This window comes from Prionailurus viverrinus, chromosome D2 (genome assembly GCF_022837055.1).
Source record: "Prionailurus viverrinus isolate Anna chromosome D2, UM_Priviv_1.0, whole genome shotgun sequence".
In the NCBI taxonomy this organism is placed as follows: domain Eukaryota; kingdom Metazoa; phylum Chordata; class Mammalia; order Carnivora; family Felidae; genus Prionailurus; species Prionailurus viverrinus.
Genome location: NC_062571.1, coordinates 5,779,375 through 5,799,066, shown reverse-complemented (window position 1 = coordinate 5,799,066; position 19,692 = coordinate 5,779,375). Strand labels below are relative to the sequence as shown.

At 44.1% G+C, this 19,692-nt stretch overlaps 1 protein-coding gene across 3 annotated transcripts in view; it reads left to right on the top strand.

The window, feature by feature from the left end:
- Window positions 1-19,692, top strand: part of PRKG1 (protein kinase cGMP-dependent 1) — a 1,255,886-nt gene that overhangs the window by 416,349 nt on the left and 819,845 nt on the right. The window lies entirely within an intron of this gene.

Sequence of the window (19,692 nt, the reverse complement as noted above, 5' to 3'; positions counted from 1 at the left end):
GCGTCTTGAGAGGTTCTCATGTATCCCCATAGGTGTGCAAGTCCGTGTACATGTGTGAGGCTGTGCACGCAGGACAGATGCGGAGGGCCTGGGCTCCATATACTCCTCGCTCAACATGAGGCCATGCACGAAAACAGAGGAGACACAAGAGGATGCATGGGAAAGTAAAAGGGCAGATTTAAGCTGTGTTCCCCAACCCGTACGTGTTGGAGCGCACCTCTGATCGGTCACTGGCTGACGATTAGGCTATTGTGAAACAGCAGCAATCACTAGGAAGCTAAATTTAAAAATAATATCTCTCTCAGACCCATCAACGCTCTCAGAGGGAGATATAATCCACAGAATTAATCCAGGCATCTTGCTGAAGAAACTAAGAATAACAACACGAAAATATCAAAAGAACAGCCTCCAGTGGGAAAATCAGAATGTATGTAGACTTACTACAGTGTGTTACCTGAAGTGTCCAGTTTTTCATAAAAATAAAAATCACAAGCCATGTAATGAAACAGGAAAGTGTGACCCATTCGGAGGAGAAAAAAAGTCAACATAAAGTACCTGGGAAGGTCGTCGAGGTGAGACTTAGCATGCGAAAGCTTTAAATCAGCTATTAGGAATATGTGTAAAGAACTCTGACAATAATGATTCATCAAATAGAGAATATCAATAAAGACAAATTATGTAAAACAGTGGGAATTCCATATCTGAAAAGTATAAAAAGTGAAAAATTCATTATGGAAGCTCACCAGCAGGTTCAAGATGGCAGAAGGAAGGATCAGTGAACTTGGAGATGGGCCCATAAAAATTATTCATCCTGACGAACAGAAAGAGAAAGAATACTAATGGACAAGCAGAGTCCCAAAGACCTTTAGGACCTTCAGGCTATGAAACGTTCTAACATATACATAATAGAAGTCCCAGTGGGAAAATGAAGGAATGAGAGAAACGGGCAGGAAAAGTGTTTGAAGAACTAAATAGCTATAAACTTCATAAATTGGATAAAAGAAATTTCATTTAGGGGCGCCTGGGTGGCGCAGTCGGTTAAGCGTCCGACTTCAGCCAGGTCACGATCTCGCGGTCCGGGAGTTCGAGCCCCGCATCTGGCTCTGGGCTGAGGGCTCGGAGCCTGGAGCCTGTTTCCGATTCTGTGTCTCCCTCTCTCTCTGCCCCTCCCCCGTTCATGCTCTGTCTCTCTCTGTCCCAAAAATAAATAAACGTTGAAAAAAAAAATTAAAAAAAAAAAAAAAGAAATTTCATTTACAGATCTAAGAATCTCAGCAAACCCCAAGCGGGAGAGACACAAAGACCGTCACACATAGGTACATCGTCGTCAAGCTGCCGAACGCCAAAAGAGGTCATCCTGAATGCTGCAAGGGAAACAGAACTCATTCTATACTAATGATTAGCGTGATTAACAGCATGCTTCTCATAAAAAATAATGGGGCTGGAGAACATTGAGCGTACAGAAAATTACTGAAAACAAAACCCAACAAAAACACAACGCTATCAAACAAGAATTCTGTATCCAGCAAAAATATTCCTCGAAAATGCAGGCTCAGTAAAGTTATGCTCAGATACACAAAGACAGAGAATTTGTTGCCAGCAGACATGGCTTACGAGAGGTACTGAAAGAAGTTCCTCAGGTTAGAAACCACGACAGCAGGCGCGCCTGGGTGGCTGAGTCGGTTGAGCGTCCGACTTCGGCTCAGGTCATGATCTCACAGTTGGTGAGTTCGAGGCCCATGTCGGGCTCTGTGCTGACAGCTCAGAGCCTGGAGCCTGCTTCGGATTCTGTGTCTCCCTCTCTCTCTCTCCCTCCCTCCCCCGCTCTCTCTCTCTCTCGAAAATAAAAATACATTAAAAAATTAAAAAAAAAAAAAAAAGAAACCGTGACAGAAGTTAACTTGAGGAAATAAAACACGTAAGAAAACATAAATATTTAGGCAAATATAAAAGACCATATATTTAATGTTCTCCCCCCTTTTTACCTAGCTGGTTGAAAAGACAAAGTTGCATAAAATAATAATTATAAAATTATTTTGTAAATATACCAAATGTTTGAGATATATGAAATGTTTTTTATATGTGTTATGTTCGTATGTTTCATATAAAATGTTAGGACATATAAAGATTATAGGTATTATTATATTTATGTATATTACATATATACGTAATACATTTATACATGCATATACATAATATATAATGTATATTACGTATATATGTAATATACATATATATAATGGCATAAAAGAATAGAAAGTGGAACTCTATTGGAATAAAGTTTCTATTTTTTTTTAACCAGACTTAAGTTAGTATTAATTTGAAGTACCACTACACTAATTTAAGTTGTATATTGTAATCCCTGGAGCAGCCACAAGAAAATAAGTCAAAAGAGTATAGTTAAGCAAAACTAATGAAGAAATATAAGTTGTATAGAGGAAAATGGCTATTAACACCAAGAAAAGCGGTAAAAGTGAACCAGAGAAACAAAGACATCAGTCATACAGGTAACAAAGTGAAAGATGTCAATCCAGTCATAGCAATGATAACATTCTGTTGAATAGGTTAGACTTTGTAATCAAGATGAAGAAGGTTATGATGAATATTTTGAATAGCTAAATGCTGACGAATTAGAGAACTTCGATGAAATGGACAAATTCCTGGAAGAAAAATGATCAAAACTGACTCAAGAAAAAAGGAAAACCTAAATGGATGTATTTCAAATAAAGGAAACTGAATTATTAGTTAAAAGTCTTCACACAAAAGTTAGCCCCATATGACTTCATTGGTGGAATTCTACCAAACATTTAGAGAAGAAATCCTACACTAATTACAAAATCTGGAGGAGGATGGAACACTTTCCAGTCCATTTTATGAGATCAGAATTAGCCGAATAACAAAGTCAGACAAAGACATCACAAAAAAGAAAATGACAGAGCGATCTTCTTCATTAGTAGAGATGCAGAATCTCTAATAAAACAGTAGCTGACTTAATCCAGCAACATATACAAAGGATTATACACCAAGACCAAGATGGGATGCATTCCAGGAGCATGAAGTTTCTTAACATCAGAAAATCAAGTAATATAATGCACGGTCTTACTAGGATAAATGATAAAAGTCACAAGGTCATCTCAATAGATGCATAAAAAGCAGTTGCCCCAATCCATGAAAACAAGATCTCAGTAAAGTCAGAACAGAAGGAAACTTCCTCAGTCTGATAAAGGGCCCCCACGCAGAACCTACAGCTCATGATGCACATTGGTGACGACTGTGTGCTTTCCTCCTGAGGTGGGGAGCAATGTACAGATGTTATTCTTATCACTTCAATTTGTACTGGATTCTAGAAATTACAATAAAAAAGAAATGAAAACATTTTTTTCCTTGAAAGCAAGAAATGAAATTGTCTTTGTTGAGGGGTGCTTGAGTGGCTCAGTAGGTTAATTGACCAAGTCTTGACTTCGGCTCAGGTCATAATCTCATGGTTCGTGAGTTTGAGCCTCACATCAGGCTCCATGCTGATGGTGCAGAGCCTGCTTGGAATTCTCTCTCTGACCCTCTGTATTCTCTCTCTCTCAAAATAAGTAAAATAAACTTAAAAAAAAAACCTGCCTTTGTTGGTAGATGATGTAATACTATATGCATAAAATCCTAAAAATACACATGCACACACATGCACTTATGCTCCCCCCCCAACACACACTCACTACTTAGAACTAAATTCAGCAAGGTCACAGGATACAAAATCAATATACAAAGTCAATTATATTTCTATGTACTGGTAATGAGCAATTTGAAATGAGAGTTAAGAAAGCAATTTCATTCCCAGTAATATGAAAAAAAAATAAGACACTTTGAAATAAATTTAACAAAAGAAGGCAAGTCTTATACAATGAAAAGATTCTGAGGGAAATTAGAGACGATCTGAATATACTGAAGAACATTCATGGATTGACTGAGTATTGTGAAGATGTCAGTTCTATGACTGATCTATAGATTTGATGTAATCTCTAATAAAATCCCAGCAGGGATTTTTTTTTTTTTTGGTAGAGATCAACAATCTGATGCTAAAATATATGTGTATGGATGTGCAAAGGACTCAGGATAGTCAAAATAATTTATTTTTGAGAGAGAGCGAGAGCGAGAGAGAGAGAGAGAGAGAGAGAGGGAGGGAGAGAGGAAGAGGTAGAAGGAGAGAGAGAATCCCAAGCAGGCTCCACACTGTCAGCCCAGAACCTGACACAGGGCTCAATCCCATGAACCGTGAGATCATGACATGAGCCGAAATCAAGAGTTGGATGCTTAACCGACCTAGCCACGCAGGTGCCCCCAAATAAATTCGATAAAAGGCAAAGCTGAGGAACTTCCACTTCCTGAATTCAAACCACATGTGAAACCTGCTGTAATCAAGGCAGTGTCACAGGGCACAAGAATCAACAGACCAGAACTGAGACATCTGAAAGACAGTCTTACAGTTCGTGTATGTTGATTTTTGACAAAGATGTCAACGCAGTTCAGAGGGGAAGGGATAGTCTCTTCAACAAATTGTGCCGGGATAATTGGATGTCCACATACAGAACGATGAATTCAGATCCTCACCTCACAGCAAGCAAAAAATTAACTGGACATCTACACCTATGCTTACAACCAAAACCTATAATACTTCTACGAGAAAACAAGAGAAAGTGTTTATGACTTCAGGTTGGACAAAGTATTCTTTTTTTTTTTTTAATTTTTTTTCAGTATTTATTCTTGAGAGACAGAGACAGAGTATGAACAGGGGAGGGGCAGGGAGAGAGGGAGACACAGAATCTGAAGCAGGCTCCGAGCTGTCAGCACAGAGCCCAACAGGGAGCTCGAACCCATGAACCGTGAGATCATGACCTGAGCTGAAGTTGGACACTTAAACTACTAAGCCACCCAGGCACCCAAGGTTGGATAAAGCATTCTTATTTCTGGCACCGAAAGAATGATCCATGAAAGAAAAAGTGATAAAGTGAACTTCATTGAAACTGAAACCTTTTTTTTTTTTAATGCTTATTTATTTTTGAGAGAGAGAAAGAGAGCATGAGCTGCGTAGGGGGAGAGGGAGGGAGGGAGGGAGAGAGAGACAGAGAGAGAAAGAAAGAATATGAAGCTGGCTTCACGTTCTGAACTGTCAGCACAGAACCCGACACGGGGCTTGAACTCATGAACTGCAAGATCATGACCTGAACCAAAGTTGGACGCTTAACCGACTGAGCCACTCAGGTGCCCCAAAACTCAAAATTTTTTTACCTGAAAAACCATCATTAAGGAGATGAAAAGACAAGCCACAGATTAGGGGAAACTATTTACAAGTCCTATGTCTGATAAAACATTGTATCCAGAACATATACGGCTCAACCAGAAGTGAATGTTGCAACCAAAAAATAGAGAAAAGACTTGAATAGACAGCTGCTTTGCCAAAGAAGATAGACAAGTGGCCATGTAGGAATTACTAATGAGCACCTAAAATCATTAGTCATTAGGGAAATGCAAGATGAAACCACGATCGAAAGCACTCTATGCCACTAGAAAGGTTACAATCAAAAAGACAGACCATACCAGCTTTTGGGGACAATGGGAGAAACTGTGCCCTCTACAGCAGTTGTTAAATGATACAGGTGCTTGGGTACACAGTTTGGCAGCTTCTTAAAAATGTAAACTTACCATACAGCCCAGTGATTCCGCTGCGAAGTATCCTTCCAAGAGAAATGAAGACACGTGTCTCTATAAGGTGTTGTGCACAAATGATCATAGGAGCATCACTCCTAATAGCCCCAAACTAGAGACAATCTAGGAAACGATCAACTAATGGATGGAAAAACAAAAGGTGATGTAGTCATACAACGGGATACTATTTAATAATAAAACGGAATTGGGGCGCCCAGGTGGCTCAGGAGGTTGACAGGCCAGACCTTGATTTTGGCTCAGGTCATGATCTCACAGCTTCGTGAGTTCGAGCCCCGCTTCGGGCTCTGCTGTTTGGGATTCTCTCTCTCCCTCTATCTCTGTCTCTCCAAATAATATAATAAGGACTGAAATACCACAGGCATGAGCCTCAAAAACATTATGCTCAGACAAGGAAGGTAGACGTAAAAGACATCATCTCCTATGATTCATTTATGTGTAATGTTGGACACACGTACACAGGGAAGAATGCCAGTGGTGGCCCAGAGCTCGGGGAAGGAACAAGGATTGACTGCCATGAGCATGAAAGACATTTGTGGTGATTCATTGAAATGACCATAACCATTTTAAGATTTCAGATGTTACAGTTCCTAATGTTTTATTTTCAGGTAAGGATATAAGTTATACTTGTTGGTATTTTGTAAAACTGAGAAATGACAAACACACACACACACACACACACACACACAAACCCAAAAAACAAACAAACAAAACCCAACAACCCACAGCTTCGGAGATTGAGGAGGGAAAGCTTCAGGAATTCAAACACAAAATCAAGTTGAGCAGCACCGTCCAACAGATGTTTAAACAGATGAATAAAGTGTGCCTTGTGAATTCCTAATGAATTTCAAAGAATACTGCCTGATACTGAGAAAGGCAGCACATCACCCAAGTGGTGCACAGTGCTGGAGAATGGTTTCTACAAAAACGTCTGTGGCAGACGGGGCTCACGTGCCTCACGATGTCTGCTTACGATTTTACACGCGTGTTTCTAACACCCGAGGTTGAAGATAACGGCTGTCCTAACGGTGAGAGGAGAGCCTTACCCAGCAAGCACAGGGGGTGTTTTTGTTTCTTTGTCCTGCCACGCCCCCCGGGCCAGCCCGTCCTATTTCTCCTGTTGCTGTTCTGTCATTTCACCGAGTGTCTCTCGTATTTATCAAAGGGTGTAGAGCTATCTTGACGATAGCATCGCCACCCTTTCTAGGTCTCGGTAAATGCAATAACCATCACCTTTGAAAATAAAACATAAAGCTTTTCAGGACAGACATTGAGGCACGAAGAAGGCGATAAATAAATCTTCCTTCCAGCGTGAACCTGCCCCACAAAATTCTCGAAAGATGGCCAAGTGCATGTGGGGACATTATCAGATAAGAGAACCTGACGCCTGGTAGATCCTTGATGAATGTTTTCTGAAAGAGAGAGCTACAAAGAAGGAGAGGACGAACGTGATTTGGGAAAGGTAGAAGGAAGGGAAGTGTGTTTCTGGATGGATGCTGTGGTTGGGTGGCCTGGTTAAGCGGAGAAGGAAGGTTAAGAAATGAGACCCTGTACACAGACGCAAAGGGCATGAGCCTTGACACTGGATGGATCGTGGTTTGAATCCTGCTCGCCCCATTCACTAGCTTGGGCGTTTTCGGCACCTTCTTGGAGCCCTGGGATCCTTCTCCATTAAAGGGCTTGGTTGTAATGATTAAAGGTGACTCACGGAAGAGCGCCGGGGTGCCTCAGTCGGTTAAGTTTCTGACTTTGGCTCAGGTCGTGACCTCATGGTTTGAGTGCAAGCCCTGCCCTGGGCTCTGTGTTGATAGTGTGGACCCTGCTTGAGATTTTCTCTCTCTCCCTATCTGCTCCTCCCCAACTTGTGCTGTGTCTCTCTCCCTCTAAAGATAAATAAATTAAAAAAATTTTTAAAGGAAAGAATTGCATATGGAAAGACCAAATACATCGCCACTATTTAATATGATAATCTGAAAAATAAAACCGCATGAAAGGGATAATGAAGGATAAAAACCACAGTGGTCCCCTGCCACAGCTTTGGCTTTCAACCAGCAGGAGGGACCAACTCTCTCATGATACAGTACCAGTCAACAAACAGTAATGGGGACCCGTCAATGCCCTATAGGTCCCGCCATGCAGATAATGAGAATAAAGCATACTAGGACTATGCGAAGGAGGCCTCAGTTGATGACGGTTGTGCAGGATCCATGCATAAAACAATGTTTACAGGGAATGATAACATCTGCCATATTAACTAAAAATAGGATCTTCATCCCCAGTGCCTAGCCGTGTAACACAGACCTCTCCCGCAACACCCTGATGGGAACAAAGATGCTCATTGTCTATACTGGAAGCTGCATGCATCATCTCCATCGTCGCATACTTGAGACTGGTATTAAAACCTTTGCTACAGAGGTAAGGGAACGGAACAGGAACTCAGCAGGTTTTTCTAGCCACAGCTGGTACCTCGCAGAGCGGTCCCCCAAACCCAGATTTCCTAGCACCAAACCCAGAATGTTCCCGCCCCCATGCCCCGCTGCCTTGCAGCTCTTCTTCAAAGAGCAGGCGCACTTCTTTAAACAAGGCCAGCAACCTTTGCAGCTGGTGCCTGGCTGCTGAAATGCACAACCACGGGAGGCTGGTCTGGGGGCGACTCGACCTCAGGACGGTGTGCCTTCAACTCCGCGTCACGGGCCGCAGGCAGCCCTTTTATCTCGGTGCTGTCCCATCCTGGCTGCTGCCATCGGTCAGAGTAGCTGCCAGGTCATCATATTCCCAGCAAAGTCAAAAGATGGAGACGCGATTCAAAGGGGAGCAAACTGCGCCTTTTAAGAAAATGGCATTTTCCTGGCATTGCTGAAGGTATCAGCTGCCAGTCAGTGGAGAGTGGAGATTGTTCTAGATAAAAGAACACCGGCCACAAGATGCATGCTAAATGAGTATAGCGGCCACCTGGGGATCAATGTCAGTAACAACTGAAGCACCTGCCCGGACAGAAAGGCAGTTTCCGTCCTGCGGCTCTCTTTTTACGAGACTGACCTACAGCACTTAGGCGAGGATACAGTACCACTTTGGTTTGCGAGCATGATTCGTTCCGGAAACACGCTTGTCATCCAGAGCACTGGTCTGTCAAAGCGGATTTCCAAACCACTGGCTCGCTTGGGATCATGTGACGTTGGGCATCACGTACTACTCGTATTGCATGGCCTCGCTCGTTTATCAAGTTAGAACGTATTAGAAACGTTTGCTCGTCTCGAGGCACACTCGCAGAACAAGTTACGCGAGAGCCAAGGTTTTGCTGCGTCTCCATAGAATAAATGTGTCACAGCCTTGAGGATCAAACAGGCGATTAGAAGATTACCTCCTTATCTCCCTCGAGTCATTTTTAGGGATTATTGGGCGTTCAGGTGTATTGCATCCATGCACGTGAAGCAGCAGCGGAAACCATTTGCAGATTCCAGTTTTCTGAGGTTGGTTTGTTTCTGAGAGCGAGTCCCTTCAGATGGGGAAATGCTGCTTATCGGCACGCGTCCACTAAGAAGGATGTGCGGAAAGAAGGGTCGGGTCGAGAAACTTGCTGTCTTAATCTCTTGCTGCCGTGATGGCGGTAAGACCGAACCCTTGCATAATAAAGCAGGCGGTAAGGTGTTTTCTGGCATGAATTCTGATTCCTTCCAATTTGTGTGTAAAGAAGAACATTTTAATCACCATTTTGAAAAGGTGCCCCCTCTTTCCCTCCCCCCCCCCCCAGTCAGGTGCCGGGATAATTGGACTGTACCTGTGTTTTAAGAAGGCAGGATTGTAGGTGCCTTAATTGTCATGGCTGTGGAGGACGTTGGTTCCAAATGCGCTGTATGTAGCCCACCTCCTACTTAGCTGCACAAAGGTGGGCAGCTTTGGCTTGAGAAATCCGTCAGCATTTTTGGTTTATGACGGCGTTGTGTCTTGTTGCTGATTGCTTGTCGTTTTTTACAGCTGACTGGTATCTATTCGTAGCTTTTCGTGGCTTTCAGGGTGGTATTGGCCTTGATTTGGATCTACTTGATTTGGATCTGCAGGGCTTGAGTACAGGTGTAGACTCTTGGTTCCTAAAGGCAGAATGAACAGCATGTGGAGAGCCTGGGGAGTAACTGATTATGAAAAAGAAGGCAAAGCATGGGGAGGTTATTGGCTTGTCTCTTCCTTGTTTCTTCCCGGCGAGGTATGTGCATTTACGTTTTCCTTGGTCTCTCTTGTTCACCCTCTGCCTTTCTTGGCTCAGAGAGGACAACGGGATGCATTGCTGTGCAGGATACACTGGAAACTGTGTTTACGCTTACTCCCCTTTTCATGTACCCGCCGTGGCTTACCCCAGGGTATTGTGCTGGCGGGCAGAATGGGGCTAAGTTGAACTCGTGGAGCAGGAGGTACGGTGGGGATTGCAAAGAGGTCAGCGGGTGACCTCAGACAGTGTGCCGAGTATAAGGGGAGCTGTGTGTTCTTACCTGGGTGCCTGGCTTGCTTTTTCTCCTTAACCCCAGGTATGTTACTCAAATTCCATTTACAGTAAAACCTTGGATTGCAAGTAACTTGTTCTGTGAGTCTTCTGCAACATGAGCGAACGTTTGTAACTTTAACTTTATAAACGAGCGGTGTCTTACAATAGGAGTCGTACGTGATGCCCAAGGTCACGTGATCCCAGCTGAGCCAGTGGTTCTTGAAATCCACTTTGATAGACGAGTGCTTTGGATGACCAGCATTTTGCCTGAACAAGTTATGCTCGCAAACCAAGGTTCTATTCTATTTTCCTATGACATTTTCTCAAAACTTCCTTCTTAGCACCCTGGCTAATGGTACAAAGAGAACCTTTAAACGCGACAACGGACTCCTGGAAGAAACTGAGTGCTAAAATGTAATCGGGGTTAAACGGCCTCACCCCCTACCTGCGCCTTTCAACACGTAATTTAACGTCTCTGATGGTCGGCCACCTGTAAAACAAGGACAGTACGTCCTTGGCAGGGTGTTTGGGAGGTCATGAGGGCCTACTGGACGCTTTGTCCACCCTCGTCCCTGACACATGGAAGGGGGGAGGTCCTCACCGGCTGCTGCTGTGGAACAGTGTCCTGTGCGTGGAGGCACAAGCCGGAGAGAGGGAAGGGCTTTTTGCTTCTGACTTGCATGCGTATCTGTGTCTGAAAGTACGTAAGAACTGGTTGTGAAAATCACCCCCTCGTACCTTTGTGCCCCGTAGTCCACCCACCGAAGCTGCTGTTTGCTCCCAAACCAGCATCCCTGTGATGAGAGGATCTGGCTGCGGGAAGCTCACTCCTGCTCACTGACCCCACCGCCTTCCCTGGGCGCCGAGGGAAAGCGTGCCACCAGCATCCATAGGGCCCACGCAAGACCTTTCCAGCTGATTGTAACTTCGCCAGTCACACTGAAAAATGGCTCCTAGTGAATGCTTAAAAAGGAACGGCGGAGGGTGGGCATCTGGGTGGCTCAGTGGCTTAAGCATCTGACCTTGGCTCAGGTCATGATATCTCAGCTCATGAGTTTGAGCTCCGTGTCGGGCTCTGTGCTGACAGCTCAGAGCCTGGAGCCTGCTTCGGATTCTCTCTCTGTCTGCTGTTCCCTCACCCACACTCTCTCTCTCTCTCTCAAAAATAAACATTAAAAAGAAAATAAAAGAAAGGAACAGGAGCCCTGAGGGCCACTAATCTCACATCAGCCTTAAGAGTTGGATAGAACACCCCTGTCACCTTCCGGGTGTGAGCCACAGAACCAAAGGCCTGTTTAATTTGGAGTCTTGGCTTGAGACCCTTCTTTGTGGATTAAACAACTTGTAAAAACTTTCTGCACACCGTCCGCTTGCCTGGTTGTAAGCCGTCTGGTGCTCACCAGAGGCCTGTACCCCAAACTTGCTTCTCCCCTTTACATGAGTCAAGAAAGTGGTGTGCAGGATAGTGAGGCGACTCACCACGGGCTGCCCGAATCTGAGTTCTCAGGATGGAATCACAGGCCAGGCTTGTCATGACAGGAGAGACCCCTTCAGGTTGTTACCTTAGCTGTCTTTTCCCTCCCTCCCGGTCCATTGCTGGTTATGTATGTTTTGTTTTCTGGCATCTTCATGAGCCAAGACGACTGCCTGAATTCTGGCCCTTCTGCTGGCCTTTCCCCCGAAAGCATAACTAGGAAAGGGGGGGGGGGGGTTCCCATCAAGTGAATTCATGGGAGTGGTGAGGGCTTAGAATTGGCAACACCTGGATCTGATCTTTGTCCCTTAATTTGCCTTTGGTGTTAATCAGGTCGTTTTACGAGCTTGTTTCCTGAACTGGAATAATCTCTTTGCAGGAGCAGGGAACCTTCCTATATATTTGACTTCTATCACACAACTTTTGCTTAATGGTAATCTCCTGAAAGATAGAAACCATGTACTTGAAATCCTGTTTGTTTTCAATGATGGTCGATAATTTCTAGCAACTAAATTTGATAAAATAATTATAGTTATTTTCTGGAAGCTGAGGACATGGGAAACATTCAAATACTTGATAAGTGATTGAATAAAGAGGGATTCCCCCGCCCCAGTAGCCTCCTAAAAGTCCCATGTTAATGCCCTAAATCAGTGATTCTCAAGTGAGGGTGACCCCTTTCCCCACAAGAAACCATGTCTGATGACCGTTTTGGTTGTTACAACAGGCAGAAAGAGATGGCATTACCCTCTAGTGAACAGAGGCCAAAGATTCTGCTAAGTATTCTGTAATGTACAGGACAGTTCCCATGACCTAGAATTCTCCAGCCGAAAATCTTAATCGTGCAGAGGCTGCTAAGCCCTGAACGCCCCCTGGTTGTTGGGGCAACAACATGGGGCTCACCTGGGAACTTACTAGAACGACAAATCCTCAGACCCTGCCCTAGACCTACTGCAAACAGTCTTGCTTTTCCAAGGTCCCTGGTACATGAGCTTGTCCGTTCATGTTTGAAAAGCACTATTTGCAAGTGGTGCTCATTTTTAAAGCTTTAAGAATGGTTTCAGGTTTGCTAAAAGACCACTTAGAGTGCCCACATGCACCCCACACCAGGTTTCCCTTATTAAACGTAACTCCTCTTACTGTGGCACCTTTGTTACAACTAGTGAACCGATAGCGATGCTTGATGAGGAAGGAGAGCCCAGGCTTTATTCCTGTTTTGTTAGGTTAGTTTTTACCTAGTGTCTTTTTCTGTTCTGGGATCCCGTTGGAGATCCCACTCGACATTGTGTCTTCGTGTCTCCTGAATTCTCTCTTGGCTGGGACAGTGTCTCAGACTTCTTTTGGTTTTGATGATCTTGATAGTGTTGAGGGGTCCTGGTCGGATATTTTCTGGAATGTTCCTCAGTGGGGGTTTGTCCGTTTTTTTCCTCATTGTCAGACCAGGGTTCTGTTCTGTTTGGGGAAGACCACAAAGCTAGGTATCCCCCTTCATCCCTTCAAGGGTGCTGTCCACATGACTGATCATCGAGAATGACAGGCTGGATTGCCTGGCTAAGCTCGTTCTTGGGTAACGTTTTTATAGTTTATATTTATTTCCTGTCTGATTCAGATTTGCTTAGTGGCCAATCAAGGCTCAGTTCTTCGATAGTTGTCTTCCATGGTGGAATTTGGAACGCTTCCATCGTTACAAATTGCCAGACTTACGATAGATCTGGAACTTGAGATTATGAATTTACAAATGGGCAATGTCAAAGATGAAATAGGGGGCTTAATTTTCAATAAGGAAGCAGACAGATTGCGGGACAGGGAAAATCTGATTAAACATTATTTTTAATGTTTACTTATTTTGAGAGAGAGCAAGGGTGCGTGTGAGTGGCGGAGGGGCTGGGGGGTGGTGAGAGAGAGAGAGAGAGAGAGAGAGGGAGAGAATGCCAAGCAGGCCATGTGCTGTTCAGTGCAGAGCCTAACGTGGGGCTCACATGGCTTGATCCCACGAACTGTGTTACCATGACATGAGCCAAAATCGAGAGTTGGGTGCTCCACAGACTGAGCCACCCAGGTGCCCCCAGGGCAAATTTGATGAATGGAAAGAGCTAAAAACCACCTGGAACCAAGTAACTGTCATTCTCTACAAATGAGAAAAGAGCCATTTCACATCTGAACTGGGAAAGCCATGAGATAGGAAATCAATGTTTGTAGTCACATGGGTGGTTTCAGGGAAGATTTTGTTCTCCTTAAAAACTCCTCCTGACTTTTGCCTCCTGGTGTGGTAGAGCCCTGTGCTAGGAGGTGGAAAATGAGGAGCACAGTTGTGCAAAGGCACTGTGGCTTAAAAATCATCAGGCCTTAGCGATGATGGCATTAGGCCTTGGTCTCTTTCTCACATTTGGATAATTAATCCTAATCTCCATACTTGGTGGTGTTCCAGGCAAAGGAGATAAGCAATGTTACAGTACTTTGACCTTTGAAAGCCCACCTCCTTGTATGTTCCCCCCATGGTTACCATCCCAGACTAACAGCCCAAGTCTTCTTTCTCTCCTGCCTCTGGCCTCCCTACCTCTGTGCTGGTGGCTCCGATTTACCACAGTGCTCTTCTTCAAACTGGAGAGCTCCTGTCTCACCTTCAGACCTCAGCTGACTCTTCTATTTAAAAGGTAAAGCTGTGCCTTCCTGGCCTGTTGCTAAGATCAAGTGTAAAAGGTCTTTACCTATAGCTATCAGTGGGTCTCCAGACACTGTCGGGAGGCACAGAAGTAGCTGTACTCCTAGTTGAGACATGTAAATACTACTCAGTCGAGAGCACTTTGGAATTTTAGCCTTGGGGCGTCTGCGGGGCTCAGTCGGTTAAGCATCCCACTTCAGCTCAGGTCATGATCTCCTGGTTTGTGGTTTCAAGCCCTGCGTCGGGCTCTGTGCTGATAGCTCAGAGCCTGGAGCCTCCTTCGGAATCTGTGTCTTTCTTTCTCTCTGTCCCTCTCCTGCTCATGCTCAGTCCTCTGTCTCTCTCTCTCTCTCTCTCTCTCTCTCTCTCTCTCTCTCTCTGAAAACTGTATAGACCTTATTTTATTTTAATTTCAGTTGGTACAAAAATATGCACCTCCATTCCTCTTAGACTCATGGGGGCAGGATGTTCTGAGATTTCCAGGCCAGAAAGTGAAGAATCCAGGAGCCTTTTTAGACCAATGGGCTCTAAAAACTGCTTGCCTCTTTGGGCAAGTGACATGTAAAGGGACGGAGGTCGAATAGTGGGAATTAGGTCTCTGAAATGAACAAAATCTCCGCTTTTGCGGCCCACAGTCTTTCAGTAAAGCTTCTATTGAGCGTGGGGAATTCCTTAAGGCTCTTCCTTTAAAAATAAAATACTGAAAAGTAGCTTTAACTTCGACAAGACCTTTGATTTTCTTTCTCCGTAAACCTTTAAGAATCCTGTAATCACACAGGTGGACTTGAGCTTGAAACTAGCCGGGATCACTTTGTACACGAAGCCAAAGAGAGTGAGAGGGTGTGCGTAGTCGGCTTACTGAGCCAGGGCAAAAAGTAAGTTCTTTTATCACACACCAAGCATGATACTCCATTTAATATCTCACACTGCATTGTAGCTCTAAATAGTATTTTTTTTAATTTTTTTTTAACGTTTATTTATTTTTGAGACAGAGAGAGACACAGCATGAACGGGGGAGGGATAGAGAGAGAGGGAGACACAGAGTCGGAAGCAAGCTGAGCCATCAGCCCAGAGCCCGACGCGGGGCTCGAACTCGCGGACCATGAGATCGTGACCTGAGCCGAAGTTGGACGCTTAACCGACTGAGCCACCCAGGCGCCCCTAGCTCTAAATAGTATTAATGTAGCTTTATTTTTTTTTTCCTTGAAGTAAGATGCTGTACCAAACCTGTTTCTCCGGGTAACTCTAGGTGACACCATGTTGGAGACTTGTTTTCATTATAACAAGTTTATAAGGGGGAACAACAGTAATGAAATACTTAAGTCAGAATAAAGATACTAATGGAACATTAACAAATGAGGTCAATGGGAAATAGGAAAGCCGAAATAATACGAAACTTACAGAAGAAAGGGAATCGCCCAAGATATTTTTATGGCTACGCTGTGTGTTGTGTTAGCATTGTTAAGGTTTGGGGCTTTAGAGTGAAGTTAGCACACGATGTTCACTTCATTTCAGGCATACAACACGGCGATGCCACAACTCTGCTACACAATCTATGGTCTCTGAAGTTGCAGTAAAAACTCTTGAGTATCTTGTCTGGGATGGGAGACCACAAAGTGAACATCACGGTTCTTCTGTCTTGGGAAATCGTGAAGTTGGGGAAGGGGGGCAATAGGAAGACTTGAAGTGCTTGCGCGGGTGGAAACTGTTTCAGAACAGCTTCTGTATTAGCATGCAGAAAGCAACCCCTGTGGAGGGAAACGTATCCAAACTCAATGACGATTCCACACACCCAGGAACCAATTTGCCGATCAGAGCGGGAGTTTGCGATCATTGCAAATTAGGTCCTGATAGCTTTGACCTAAAACGGTGCTGTAAGTCAAATCCTCACGTTGGTGACTGATGCCTCCACCGTGGTAAAATGCTAGTGCGTTTCTCTGCTTTAAAAGAGCTTTCTGAAGGCGCTTCTGTGAAAGACGGAGGGGTGCCTGAAGACGACCCAAGAGGACAACGGAGACTGGCCAGCAGGCAGAAATTCCCGGGATGGGATTTTCCTGGCTCTGTCCCAAATGCATGGAACTGCAAAGACGACGTGGTGACAGGCTATAAGATCAGGGAAAGAGCAGTTATAATAAATACGTGTGGACTTGAAATCTTAAAATTCCGTAAGTTTTAAAAAGAGCAATGAGGCCACTGCAAAAAAAATTTAAAAAATAATAAGAATAATCCATGCTTCCCAGAGTCACCTACTTCCTTGTAACTTGATCGTGAAGTCTCAGGGTCCTGTGCCTGCCTCCGCAGGTGTGGTTTCCTTCCGAGGTTCTGTTGTGACACCGGATGGTGGTCACAGAGGGCAGTTTGAGGACCAACGGCAACTAAGCACCAACACGCTAGTCTCACTTTCTTAGATCACCTCTGTGTCCTATGTTGTCACCGTAGCACTTGCTGTCCTGATGTATTGCGAGTCTATGAATTGAGCGACTGAAGCCTAAAGTAAATGCTTAGCATACTTGGCAAATCAAAGACTTCTTCATTTGTCACTTTCTTTCATAAATTGACATACTTATTTTTAGCCACACTTGTTATATGATCGTGGTTTGGGAAGTCTATCCACATGATGTCCCTAGAATGACGCCCAGCGTGCTTCTGTTGGCATTCTACGTTGGCTGCTCTAGGGACAGGTAAGGGGTACACTTACTCTGCCTTGGAGAGGGCACCGGACGTGACTCTCCCCACCCCCCTTTCCGTGCCCTGGTCCTCAGCCTTCTGAGAGCAGCACTGATGCAGCGAGACCCCTGAAGAAGTCTAGACAGGAGACCTGAGTTCTCCTCCTGATTCTTCTCTAGCGATTTTCCTTTTGCTACACTGCACAGCTTGCTGGGACCTATTTTTTCTCCTCTGTACCATCAGGGGTAGGCCATGATGACCCAGCTCAAGGACCGGAGGACTCGAAGCAATTTGCTCTCCTGAGTCCTGTTTCCCCATTCTCCTTCATCTAAATCCAAGATTTATAATTTCCTCCCCTATGCTCCCTACTTTTTAGCTTCAGGTATTCCGAATCCTGATTTGTGCCTCTAGGCTATTTCTTTTAGATTCGAGCATCTCTTTACTGAATTTCTAGAACATTAGTTTCCTGACTTGAATAATCCCCCCAGTTGAAGTTGTCCAGAGTTATTCTTAGTTAAAACTTGAGAGCTTTACTCTTCTCATTATTTTTTTTTTTTTGCCAGAAAAGAGTCTGTGCATTAACTTACTCCCTAAAGCTCACTTGTTCAATATTTTGATTATTTGTGGACAGTGCGCTAATCAACCATTCAAAATTTGAGAATCCATTCTCAAGCTGTGTGCTAAGAGTTTCAGTTTTTCAAAACAGCCCTTGTTTAAGTGCAATGTTTGTCGATTCTGAAACACTATGTATTTTTAGCTAAATTACTAACAGAAATTTGGTTCTAATGGTTTAAACCATTTAGTAATTGTTTGAAGGAAAATGAGTTCCGCTTCAGATTAACCAAATTCAATCCCATAGCTAATTTCTGAAAGTAATTCTGATAGTTTCAGGATCATAGTGTTTCCTGCCTCCAAACCACCCCCCTTTCTCATTTGTAACAGATGAAGATACGGCCACAACACAGGCAACCTCTCAGGACTTCTTTCCCTGCACAATTCAAATCAGATTCAATTTGTCTGTGATGCTTAAAAGTTCTTCTTTACTCACATTGATCTTAGGGTATTTTTTAAAATGGATTTACTTAATACAGTTCTTGTACCTGTAGATGCCCCAGACTTGTGGTTTGAAATAAGTGAGGTCTATCCGTGAATTGTATAAGAAATATTTTCTTTTAGTTGGGGGAATAACAAAATACCTCCCTTGGCTTATTAATACACATCCATACAATTCAAAACATTTGTATTAGCAGAAAAAGTGGCATTGGTCCCTAAACATCAAAAAAGTTGTTCTCCTGTTGTAGCCTGCCAAACCACTTAGTGATTTAAAACCATTGATCTCTCCTGGGTCTGTGTGTTGGCTGGTTTCAGTAGATGTTTCTTGGGTGGGATCCCTTATGTGACTGTAGTCAGGTGGCTGCTGGGGGTAGAGTTATCTGGATGTTCAAGATGACTCTGTCGTATGGTCGGCCGTTGGTGCCGACCGTTGGCCGGATGTCCAATGGGGTGTTTAAACGTCAGCCCTCTCTGTAGCTTTGGTATCTCCCAGCATGGCGATTGGGCTCCAAGGGGAGCGTTGCCAGAAACAGGAAGCAGAATCTAGAAGCTGCTAGCCCAGCATCGTCTCCACCATATTGTATGGGCCAAAGCAGTTACAGGACCTGGCCAGACTTAAAGAGGTTGAAAGATAGAAACCACCTCTTGAGGGGGGAGTGGTAAAGGCAAGTTGTAGGAGAGAGATAGGAGGTACTGTTAGGGGATCTTGGGGGAAAATACAGTCCATCCTAATGGTTTTTAAGAAATATCCTCCCCCCCAAAAAAGAATAAAGAAATGTCTTACCATATTCCTTAATGCTGGGGTCAACAGCGTATAGTCAGAAGACCACATCCTGTTCTCGTTTGTAAATCAAGATGTATTAGAATATAGCCATGTTCCTACATTTATGTGCTGTCTATGGCGGCTTTTATGCTACACACAGTTGAATACCTAAATATTTACAGTCTGGTCCCTACGGAAAAAGTCGCCAACTCCTGCCTTAATGTCTTCATTTTTTTTTTAATGTTTATTTTGGAGGGAGGGAGGGAGAGTGGGGAGGGGCATAAAGACGGGGAGACAGAAAATCTCAAGAAGTTTCCAGGCTCCGAGCTGTCAGAACTCAGGAACTGCGAAATCATGATATGAGCCAAAGTCAGACGTTTGCCCGACTGAGCCACCCAGGCACCCCAGCGTCGTCATTTTTTGAAGAACGTTATCTATTGAAGACCATTGTTAATTAAGCTTTCTACTGTCTGTAAATTTTTCCTGTTGCCTTTTTCTCTAAGTGGACTCTACCAGCTGTAATAGTGCCCATGACCCTGTCATGGCCTCTGATACAGAAAGTTTCCATGAAACGTGTTTTCCTTTTCAGAATAGAAGCCCTCCCTTCTACTTCCAGCCCCATCACCCGAGTGTGAGCTTCTTGTCTGCTTATGGGGTTACTTTGTTAGATAAGATAGTGTATGGGCAACCCTGGCCCCCAAGCCCAGCCTGTCAGCAAATGGAAACCACTTGGGGAGTATGAAGCACTACCGAGGTCCACACCCCACCCAGAGATCCTGGTTTACTTGACCTTGGTTATACGCATCAGTACTGAAAAACGGATACGCAACGTGCCTGGAGAAGAACACGGAAAAATTCTTGCACGTTATCTAATTAAATCCCCCAAT